This window comes from Cydia amplana, chromosome 11, assembly GCF_948474715.1.
Source record: "Cydia amplana chromosome 11, ilCydAmpl1.1, whole genome shotgun sequence".
Taxonomy (NCBI): domain Eukaryota; kingdom Metazoa; phylum Arthropoda; class Insecta; order Lepidoptera; family Tortricidae; genus Cydia; species Cydia amplana.
In genome coordinates this window covers 14926627-14938781 of record NC_086079.1, presented here as the reverse complement: position 1 = coordinate 14938781, position 12155 = coordinate 14926627, and the positions used below count along the sequence as shown (strand labels likewise).

The window sequence follows — 12155 nt, the reverse complement described above, 5'->3', positions numbered from 1 at the left end:
AATATCAGCAACAACCACCCTCTCAAGGATAGTGACAAGCAACAGGCCGCTCCTTAAAGCCTCTGTTGCGATTACCGGCGCCAGGAAGTAGCCTATTAAGGATAGCATCCCTTGCCAAGACTAAAGTAACAGCCCTTCTTAAAGAGCACATAATAATTAAAGCTCTATAGCAGACATTGAAGAGAGTAAGTAATATAAATAAAATAATCACTCAGTTCTCAATCCGAGTGTCTAATAAAATTAATCAAGCACAATGTGTTTATTTTAGTCGGCAAACCCGTTAACAAAACACATAAGTATGACAACAGTAACCCAGTTCTAAATCTGGGATAAAACAAAATCACAACTCGATTCCAAACTCGAGAGTAAGTAATATAAATAAAATAATCACTCAGTTCTCAATCCGAGTGTCTAATAAAATTAATCAAGCACAACGTGTTTATTTTAGTCGCCAAACCTGTTAACAAAACACATAAGTATGACAACAGTAACCCAGTTCTAAATCTGGGATAAACAAAATCACAACTCGATTCCAAACTCGAGAGTAAGTAGGTAATATAAATAAAATAATCACTCAGTTCTCAATCCGAGTGTCTAATAAAATTATATCTCAGTTCCTAATCTGAGAATATACTCGTAGTCAGTTCTTAATCTGAAAACGGTACCTGAAATAACAGCATTTGCCCTTAACATGGGAAATATAAAATAATAAGCAGTTGCTACTATGCAACCAATTGTAAATGATCATGTGCAACTTGGCTTGCCTCTTCCGTGCCCCTAAATAAAGGCAACACTCTTACTATACCAACATTGAACTACAGTAGAGCCTGAACAGAAGTTCATGTTATCGAGGTTCCTCTCTTACCCAGGTTCGCCTTATCGAGGTTTCACAAATTGTATTTTTCAACCATCATGAAGTGTATATTGATAATGACCAATCAGTCAAATCATGGCACATATGCTTAAACCATAAAGCTTCCAATCCCAAGACACACATGGTTGATTTTCTCCAGCTGTGTATGTGCATTTTATGTGTAGATAACTCAACACATCATCATCCAGGTTAACTTATACCTGCACAAAACTAAATAATTTTGTTAAATGCCATGCAAGCACACATTGTAAGATAAATGAGTTCATAACATAATAAACCACAATTTATGCATTTTTCAAAACAATGAAATACATACTTAGTGAACCCACAAAATTTGCGAAACATATTATTATTTATAACTTCTGATTTATGAAACCCAGAAGTAATAAAAGTGTACTGTTTATTAATGCAAACGGTACCATAACACACTACAAGTTCAGACGAAAACCGTCAATAACTTCAAACAGTAGCTCATGACATGATACTCTTCGGTCAATGTTCATTAGCAGTGAATGGGTTAAAATAGTTATTAGGAAAGCTTTAACCAAGCTATTTACCTTCGTTTAATATTCACCCATAAAACACTTATCGGACTGGAACGTTTAGAGTCCAGTCGCACTTGTATGTAAAAGACATGTATCATGTAGACCGTCAATATCCATATTGACTCCTGAAAGTATTTACCTCGCTTACCATTAGCAACAACCTGCTTTACCAGTGTCATACTCAGCTCAGTAAATATCTTGTTCAATATGTCCATCTCTTTGACAAGATTTTAACCTTGGAAATTCATCAAACTTCATCAGTAATAAAGTTTTGTTATAATAAAATGCATCTGAAACATACTGTTAGAACACAAATGATTATCATTGTCAATAACTCAAACACTTGACAATGTCATGCCAATAAAACTTTCATTAGTTTGGTAAGTCTGTTTAAATATATGTCTTTGGTTCATATTATAACATGACATTTTGTGAAAAATATTTGCAATGCAAACTTTAACCAACATCCCAATGAACAAAACAACAACCACAACATACTATAAGCTGTATGCAATTAATTTGTATAAACATTCATAAGATTTTTCATACATAGAACCAATCAATAATATGTACAGACAGAAATTTTCTCAACATCTCAAATGATTTACTGCCTTATTTATCAGTATGTCTGCAGCTTAATGTTAATTGCAAAGATGCAGGAGGTTATATGTGAAATGAACTGTCTTAAAATATTCAGTCCGAGGAGGCTCCGGATACATAGAGTGACTACATTTGTCACAGACACTACTAACCAGCTTGAAATAAATGTCACCTTTCGCTTATTCACAAAGCGCATTTTACTAACCACACACAGTCAATGTAACACGTACTGACCGTTAGTATACATGTACAACATGAACAAACATTTTATTTCTAAATAAATACCTCATTTTCCATGACATCGGAGATTAGTCACTTATCAACATATTTTCTCCATATAATGAATTAGTTGAACACTAGGACATATTATACCTGGCATCCATAACCAACTAATTTTGAAATATTAGCCATGTCCATCCGGGTTCATTACAGAGGCCTGACCCGATAGCCACTCTAGTGCCTTCAACGACGGTATGGTCGTACAATTCAAGAATCATTGCTGTCAAATTTCTGGAAATTACACAGACTAAAAACATACCAACAAAGCATTATTTCAGTTGCAATAAGCATGTGTAATATCACACACACACAAACACATATGAAACAACAAGTAATTTCTCCTCATTGTTGTTGTAACCAATATTCCAGTGTTTTTGAAAACTTGTAATCTATTTTAATTTGACTGAAAGGATAAAGTATTAAATAGCACTCATTGTTAATCATGAAAGCATATTACCACCATACATATAGCATCAATCAAGGCTACATTACCAAACTTGTTTTATATGCTTTTTACTTGAATGTAAATTTCACCACGACACAGACTTTAGAAAATGTTCATAGCATTTTGTTAATATGTCATGTAGACATACTTAATCACATTATGTTATGTATCTGAAAGCACATAGATTACAAGAATAACACAACATATAAGTGAGGCAGTGAATATTTACCACTATGGCCCCGGAGCATTGTTAGGTGTTGGATCAACACAGACTTCTTACCTGAGTTAACTTTTACCTGAGTTACTCTGTAATCCCAAGGATTTATTTCATTCATACCAATATCAAAATTCAATTGTACCTAATGGTATCTGTCAGCTTATGTCTTGTGATCTTCTGCTGTGAATATTGTAATACATACATGCCAGCAGCTTTATTACACTGTCAATATGTATTATTTTTGACAGTCATGATCATTGATGTACATAAACTGAAATAGGTATCTGAAATCAAACACAAAACACACAAAACACACGGCAAAGGTACGATACGCCAGCCAATAGCCGGCACAGGTTAGTTTTGTAGGCTATTCTTGTAGGTATGATTTTGACACCAATCTTGGACTTTGTATATTTAAGTCCCTAACTGATGAGTGGTGTTGGTGCATTTACTCATTACAATCAGATTAACGATCAGAACAATGAAACAAGGAAGGACTACGCGCGGTAAATTTCGTAATGTCAATTTCGACAAATTATATCGTAGTAGGCGAGGAATCACTATCGCACTTCTGAAGCTGTAAGGGTAAAAACACCAGAGCACCATTTTAAACAATATTTATTACGGAATCACAATAATAATCAGAGTTTTGGACTTAGGTAATACGCAACGCCGATGACGCGCAAAAAACCGATCTCTAGATGACAGACAGCATAGTGTTGCTCTATCCCCGGTTCTCGTAGTGATGTCAAGACCGCTGTTTGACGATGCCGCCTTTTAGTAGGTTAAAGTGAAATGGACGCGCAAATGATAACAAAATGACAGCATTTAGATATCAATTAAGTAAACGTTCGAATTGGCCTCTAACCTCTTGGACAGACAAACATGGAGGTGATTATTATAACAGTGTACAGTTTTGTACATTTTATACACGGAATATTAAGCAACTTTTTTCTTGTAAATTGTCAAAATCTACTGGAAGTTACGTTGTTACATTGCACTAGTTACATTGCATACCTTCTCGGGTGTGCAATCCAAAACGTTGTATGGATCAGTACAATCTGTACTAAGATCCGAATATATTCTGATTGCAAACTCTACCCCACACTAATTAACACCTTAGTTGTGAACGTAAACACATGGGCGAAGCGGCGTTCCTTTCATGATTGATTCAACTCATACTTAGATCCTTTTTTTAGGAAGAACTACTGCCGTATTCGAACTTAAAGATATTCACAAGAGACGACACGTACTAGATCCATTCTAGATACGTTATAGTTTAGATTTCAACTAGTTCTCTTTTGCAGCGCAATTCGGGCAACCAATGTCACTTTTACGTTAAATAGAGTTTGATATCTATTAGATGTGAATTGGATCTCCAAGTCATATCTTGTGGAAATCGTTCAAGAGTATCTCCAGATTTGCGCAAATATCACATTTGACTGGTTAGATCTTAAACATATCGTTATCGTATCTTGGTGATGTCTAAAAGATATCTAATAGATGTCTATTTCAAAATCCGAATCGGGCCCCTACATCTGATTCCAAGTACTATCGTCCACACAGTTAACTGAAAATTCTTAAACTTACTCCAAGGACATAAGTTTTACCGACAGTCAGTTAAAAGTGTTGCTGTAAGTACAGTCGCGTTCACAAACATCTTTACAAGCCAACGTTTCAAAAATATATTGAAACGCCTCTAAGACACTGACAATAAGGTCGTGTAAATATATTTTTAGAACTTAATGCCTTGTAAAGATGTTTGTGAACTCGACAGTACAACCGATTTAAGACGCCGACGGCGTGTCAAGTAAATAGCTAATAAAGTTTGTGTCACATTTAAGGGCCAGAATTGAACCTGTCGCTATTACTTAGTATGGCAAGTTGAGGTTGGAGTTAATTTACTTGGAATCACGTACGCTGCAGTAGTAACGGCGCTGCTTCTATGGGCAATATGCGTTTAGTCACATTTATACGTTTTTAAGCATTTTGTTAAGGGGAAGCTACTCTCTTTTCCGATTATTGAAATAATTATGACGCAATGACTTTACATACTCGTGCGTATGGTTCGTAAAGATTATTGACTAGTTTGACTACCTAATAATATTAAATTCAATTTATGTGTAGTAGTAGTACCTAATATATTTAGTAGGTACAACAAATTAAGAGATTAAGTATAGTATAGCTTCTATTAAAATTTGTTATATTATATTTTTATACATATTATAGGTACAAAAACATGGCGAGGTGTGAAAACTTTAGCGTCTTATGCAAGAGCTAGTTTATTCACCATAACCAGCCTCCAGACCCTGTCCAAAAACAATTGTTTTATTGTAAAAGGTAATACATATATGAGTAATATAAAATAATCACGGAATCATTAATAAAATTATATTTAATCATCGAACCCGCTCACAAAATTTCACCTAATACGACATTTTTGCCTAAGCTGAAACGGAAACTTTCGCTAACGCTCGATCAATAAATTAAAAAAAAAAACGATGGGCCTTCTTAGGCACGGGTAGCTTACAACTTCCCCTTGACATTGCCTCACAATTGCCACCCCACTTCTAACACCAGCTCTATTTAAGGCTACATTAGTGTAATTACCGAGAAAAACCCACTCTTATTAGCCCAAAGGCAATTTCTCACCTCGCGCACATTTTATACAGGAATGTGCATGTAAAAACGGACGAAGTATTTCTCAGAATGTCGGCAAAGGGAGTAAAGGCGAATTAGAACTAATCTTCTGTAATAACAGGTGAGTTAGGATGTCCTCTGTGTGTAATTGGGATCTATATCTGAATCCCTAAAATCTTTTCTCCTATCTTTGCATTCCCTAATATTGTTTGTCATAATGATCAGTTGTCCTAACACTAAAGACCCTAATTTTGGTTTCCCTAATTATTGATTGTTTATCCTAATCTTATTAAGCATATTTTCTTTTAAGCGAGGGTCGCAGTTCTAACCCTAACCTAACCTACTTTTGTGGCAGCAAGTTCTAAAACCTAACCATTTTTCAGAACCTTGCATTATGGAAAATAATCGTTATCACAATTGATCGTTAGGGCATGTGCCCATTAGGACAAACCAGTTAGGGCAAGTGACTTTAGGACAAACGTTGTTAGGGATTCAGAATGACACCCGTGTAATTGAGCGTTTAATTAAAAAAAAAATGTTATTTTGCCTATGGAGCACAGCATATTAGGTGTGAAACTAGTTAAGATATCGCATCCGGATATATCACGCTGCGCTTTAAAACTCAAATTATCTAAGAATAGATGTAGCTAGCAATGTGCAAGTTGCGGATTAACATACTCAAAATTCTCATGCAAGTTTTCACTAAGAAAGTTTCAAAAATACCGAGAACATTTCATGGTAAGGCTCACAATCAAATTTTCTTATGTGGAGATACCTATTTTATATCTTGATATAAAATTAAATTATGTATGATTTTTATACATCTTAGGGGTCCTCCATTAATTACGTCACACGTTTAGGGGGCGGGAAGGGGTCAAGAAAATGTGACATGTTGTGACATGGGGAAGGGGGGAGTCACAAACATTGTGATGTCACTTTAACTTCATCAGTAACCGAAAATTAATTTATATTTTTTTATTCGCTGTACAGTTAAATAATGAGATTTTGGATGTAACTTTCGTTGTGTTATACAATTACTAATATTTATATAGGTATCAAAAATAGGTATAAAAAAAATAATGCCGAGTTAATATTGTCGATTTCGTTGAAAACAAAAGTGCCTAAAATGTGACGTCACACTAGGGGGGGAGGGGTTTGCAAAATGTGACCAAGTGTGACAAGGAGGGGGGAGGGGTAAAAAAACCTAGAAATTCGTGTGACGTAATTAATGGATGATCCCTTATAATAGATTTTACGAAGTTTTTCAGAGAATATTTCCCCCAAATACCTATCCTAATAGTAATATTTTCGCCATATGAGACATTTTCAAATAATTTAAATGTAAAATTCACAGTAATGTAGATGTTTAAATTCAGTAACACTGGAAGTTAAATTACTTGGGTTTAAAGGGTCGTCAAATCTCGAACGACCCTTTTAAAGTGTCATTAATAATATTTACATTAAATGAAACACGATTTTTATGATCGTCAGAATATATCGTTCTGATATGGACGATATCTCAGCATAAATACGCAATAAAAATCAATTACAACATTGCATGCGTGTTTTATGTATTTTAATTTTGAAAGTAAAAAAAAAGCTGTCAAGTGCGAGACGATGCATGTTTTATGTTAGTATTTTAATATTGAAAGTTAAAAAAAAAGCTGTCAAGTGCGAGACGGAATTTGGCAATTTTCTGTTTTTGTTGCTAAGCAAAAACTTTTCTTAGTGTAGGTAATGTAGGTAGGTATATTTTTTTAGTTAAAATCTAAGTACTAACACTTAATTTTCTGCATAACGCATAAAATAAATTAGTATAACTAGCTGACTGACTAGCCCGCGCTCAGGTGCCAAATAGAATAATTAGGACCTTTTTTTGCAGGTAAGTAGCACGTGCGGTTTTACTGAACAATAGACAATAGGATAAGCCTTCGGGGTCTACTAGAAAGCTACAAACTATAATATCGCGTTGTTTTCCTACTTCAAGCAAAATTGTCCATTGGAATAATCACGTTTTTTTAAATGTTTGTTTACCGATTATTTGGTGCTAGTCTGAAGGTTGCAGTATGGTGTCTTTTAATTTAATATTAACATACATTTTTCGTGGCACTATCTCCTTTTTATGTTTCTCTGTTTTTTATAATTTTCCATTTTGTGTTTGTGTTAACGAATATTTTTTTTCTATTCTATTCTATTATATTCTACATAACGCAGATTGGTTTTCAAGAAACATTTCAAAATGAAATTATTATGAATCCCCCAACCCCAAACAGGGCCAACGTACCTACAAGGAACCCTAAAAGATACGCACAGTGAAAGCATATCATGAAAAATAATGTGTTGGAACAATAACATTTTACAATCAGTCCGATCGATTCATTTTTGGTATCGAATCGTTGCCCTGCTTACACATAAGGGCGTATCTTTATACTAAAACCTTGGTGACGTATAATTACGGTTGTGCGGTATGCATGAGATTTTTAGCGAACCAGGTTATCGGGATCTCAGGATCCGTAACAATAGGGATGTTTCCTGTGTTAAAATAAATTACTTTACACCAGAGAGCAGTTGACACAATTTTTATTTATTAATTCAGTTACAAACTAAGGTGACTTGACCGTGACGTCACTTGTGGAGTTCCCATAGTGGCTAGAGTCAGACCGAGAAAAGTCTGCAGCGATTTTGATAGCCCACGCAGTGCAAGTGTCATTTTAAACGTCAAACTTCTATGAATTTATGACGTGTAAATAACACTTGCACTACGTGGGCTATCAAAATCGCTGCAGACTTTTCTTGGTCCAACTCTAATCGTATTGACAGTTCGAAAAAAGAAACTGATTTGACTAATAGAAAGTACTTACTGCTTGGCAAAAAAAAGTAGAAATAAAAAAGTGACAACACTGTAGTGTCGTCCCGTTTTCTTATATAAATTGGTTTGAAAGGGACGACTGTTGCCACTTTTTAATTTCTACTCTTTTTTGCCAATCTGTACCATACATATTGTCTAGTCAAAGAGTGCTCTTATACTGGTTGGCCTAAGCGACTAATAGCCGCTCGGCGTGCGATTATAATAACAGCCCTGGTTGTTACGGCTTTTTATCCACAGATGGCAGCACCATCACATCGATTGGTCACGGACCGATTTATCTGCCGAAATCAGTTGATTGATTATTAATGCGTAACAGAATTTTTAATTTAATGTTTTTCAGTGAAATCCCGGTAACGTTGTTCTTAATTTATTGGTGGTAATTAAAAGTTATTATTTTTATGAGCTTGAGAATGATCTGTTTGGCCATGACTTTAATACAGATATAAAATAAGTGTTGTTATTTTACGGCATGAAAAATTGGACACTAAAAATGTACCAAAAAAGTATTTAAATTAAATGTACATAATAAATAGCATAAAAGCATATTTTCACTCTTAAACTGGCTTTCCAACAAAAACATGACGAATTAAACTGCGAAAATGCTGCAAATATAAATTATTTTACTAATTTAACAGGTCTTTTGAATAGAAGTTTTCTGCCATTTTCGATGAAGTACCTACCTTCGCCGACTGCCATAACCATCCCGAAATTAGTTAATAGGTAGGTACTTAAAAAAAAACAAATGGGCGTTTTTTTTTTGTTGTCCCAAACACTTTTTTTTCAAATTTGGGTTTTTTTTATGTTATTTCTACTCAGAATCACGAGCACTTTCTATCCTAATAGGAGAAAAAAAGTGTCCTAAGGTTTTTATTTCCATTCCGTCACCATTTTTCATAGACTTTGTATGGTGGTCGCGTAATGGAAAGATCGAAAAATGTATGGAAATTTTGGGACACTTTTTTTCTCCTATTAGGATAGAAAGAGCTCGTGATTCTGAGTAGAAATAACATAAAAAATCCCAAATTTGAAAAAAAAAAGTGTTTGGGACAACAAAAAAAAAACTCCCAAGTGCGAGTCGGACTCACGCACGAAGGGTTCCGTACCATTACGTAAAAAATGGCAAAAAATTCACATTTGTTGTATGGGAGCCCCACTTAAAAAAAAAAAATATTTTTTGTTATAGCGGCAACATAAATACATCATCTGTTAAAATTTCAACTGTCTATTCTGACTATCACAATTCATGAGTTACAGCCTGGTGAAAGACAGGCAGACGGACAGCGGAGTCTTAGTATAATAGGGTCCCGGTTTTATCCTTTGTGTACGGAACCCTAAAAATTTGGGTTTCCCTGATTTCATATTTAACAGTCGAGCGACTGTATGTGGTTAATAGAAATTGTAACATAATTTTAGTACACATAATCACATACCGCAGGGTTCAAACATATCATTGTTTATTCACGAAAATTTTGGGCTGCTCCATTTTAATATAAGTATTGGTCATCTCGGTACTATAAGTATGGGGTCAGACAAGCATGGATACTTTTAAGTTGAAATTAAGCTATAACACTAACTGTTACATAAAAGGTCGTTTCGGTCTCGATGAAACGCATAAAATTTTATATTTTCAGTGGAGATGGTGCTGGTTACGGGAGGAAAGCGTTTCTTGGCAATTTTTTTTTAACTTTTACTTTTTAAAATTTTTGGTCCCTACCAAAAATAATCTGGTTCCTAACCAAGTGATTGTATTTACCTAAAAGTGTTGGATTAGTAGGTACTTACCTAAGTTTGTTATGGATGTACTGGCAGGTTAGTAAATTATGCTGAGATAAAGATTAACGATTAACAAATTTAAGTTAACATACTTAATGTCCAGATACCTATGTGCAATTTAGCATCTGACACACGGAGAGCTATATTTCGTCAGTAGCAAAAAAGCATGCAGCGTCAAGGATGTGATATGCGCTTTGAATTTGCGCATTATATTTTTAAGTAAGTATGTAATTTATCTTCTAGCCGCCCACACGTCAAAATTTGCTAAGACAAATGTAATTTTGATTTGTCAAAATAAAGTTACAAAATGGAATGAAATGAAAAAACCTTTTTATAGGTCTCAGGCCGGGCAGCACGGTCGCATTTTTATCGCCTGTCACCATGCCTGTCACGTTCTAACAAGTATCTAAGTGCGAAAGTGACGGGCATAGTGACAGGAGATAAAAATGGAACCATGCTGCGACCGCTGGGCGTCTAGATGTTATATTTATTATAAATCGGTGGTGCTTCTAAAGTCCCACCGCTTGTAGCTTGCGCCGCCCGCTCAAAGCCCAAAGCATATTGTTGCTCGCCTTTATTACGACGCTACCGGAGATCTGCTTCAACCAAATTAAGTGTCATAAATGTTAACACCCCTCGTAACGTTTAACGTTCACATTATCCTCAAACTAACCGCCCAAAAACGACCAATGTGCGGTCAAAATCAAACCACATTTATGACTTTTTTAAGACAGAAGTGGCCAGTTAATAGGTTTTGGTAAAATTTGTATTCGGAAGTGATAGGGACATTGATAAAATTGGACGAAAAGGAATCGTTCGATTACTTTGTTACGTGTAATGATGATGGAATTGTTGATGCGGCTGGGACATAATAATACATGTGGAACAAACTTGACCATTTTGGTTAAGCGACTTATTATTAAATGTAGGTTAAAAGTTTTGAAGTTAATGAGTAGCGCTTTCATACTGTACTTAATTATTTTGAAATTCAATGTCGATGTACCTATTGTTTAATCGATAAATACAACTAAATTATCTACATGCATGAATCACTTTCACATCGTTTGGTTTATTAACCGCTTGAAACAGATATGGGAAAATATTTGCTAATATAAGTAGCTTTTCTACTCGGTCGTAAGAATGACAAATTATTGTTTCTGGAGGCCGCTCACGTTTCTTTTTTTTCTTGGCAAATATATAAAATCGTTTATGATAAATGGAAGGAAAGTCAAAATACTTTCTAAAGGTTGGCCGCTACTTAATTCTCTCCTTGTCAAATAAATAAAATCGTTCAAGAGAAAATAAATAGCGTCAAATGTGTGTATCACGCGGAATACGTTTCTAAATAAAGAGTTATATTTCTTCCATTCCAAGAATTAATAATGCTAATACATACTTTAGGCAGTTATAAGACAAAATTAACGATAACGACCCTCCTTTATACCCCTTCAATCACTCAAAGGAGGTCCAACTCGTTTGTCAGACTATAACCGATTCCTTTTACGTCCCGACGCGTCGTGACAAACTTTAAGGTGCGCAAATAAATCAAGCGAGGCGGACAATCATAGCTCGATGCCGAGCGATATTGCCTAAACTAGAAGAGTACGGTTCCCACGGACTCAGGGAGGTGAGAAGAACCTAAGAGTAAATGCTTGGAAACCGTAGGTGGAGGCGATTTGTAAATAAACAAAAAAAATCATCGGCATTTTTGTAGACCTTGGGAAACTGTACCTACTGAAAGAGCTATTATGCTATAGGTATGGTTCTCTTTCACTCAAATTTTCATTATAGCGTAGATGACTAAGCATAATTGCATACTGAAATAAAAGTATTAATCGCTCTCATTACACTGAAATTATGTGAGCAATGTTTGAGTATCTAATGTTATTATAATTATTTATTCCTACACTACG

General features: G+C 34.9%; 1 long non-coding RNA gene across 1 annotated transcript; it reads left to right on the top strand.

Annotated features, from left to right (window-relative positions):
• The first annotated feature begins 311 nt into the window (after positions 1 to 311).
• On the top strand, positions 312 to 1121 carry LOC134652237 (uncharacterized). Its single transcript, XR_010097176.1, has 2 exons — positions 312 to 369; positions 553 to 1121. It is a non-coding gene; the product is annotated as an uncharacterized LOC134652237 (long non-coding RNA).
• The last annotated feature ends 11034 nt before the right edge of the window (positions 1122 to 12155 follow it).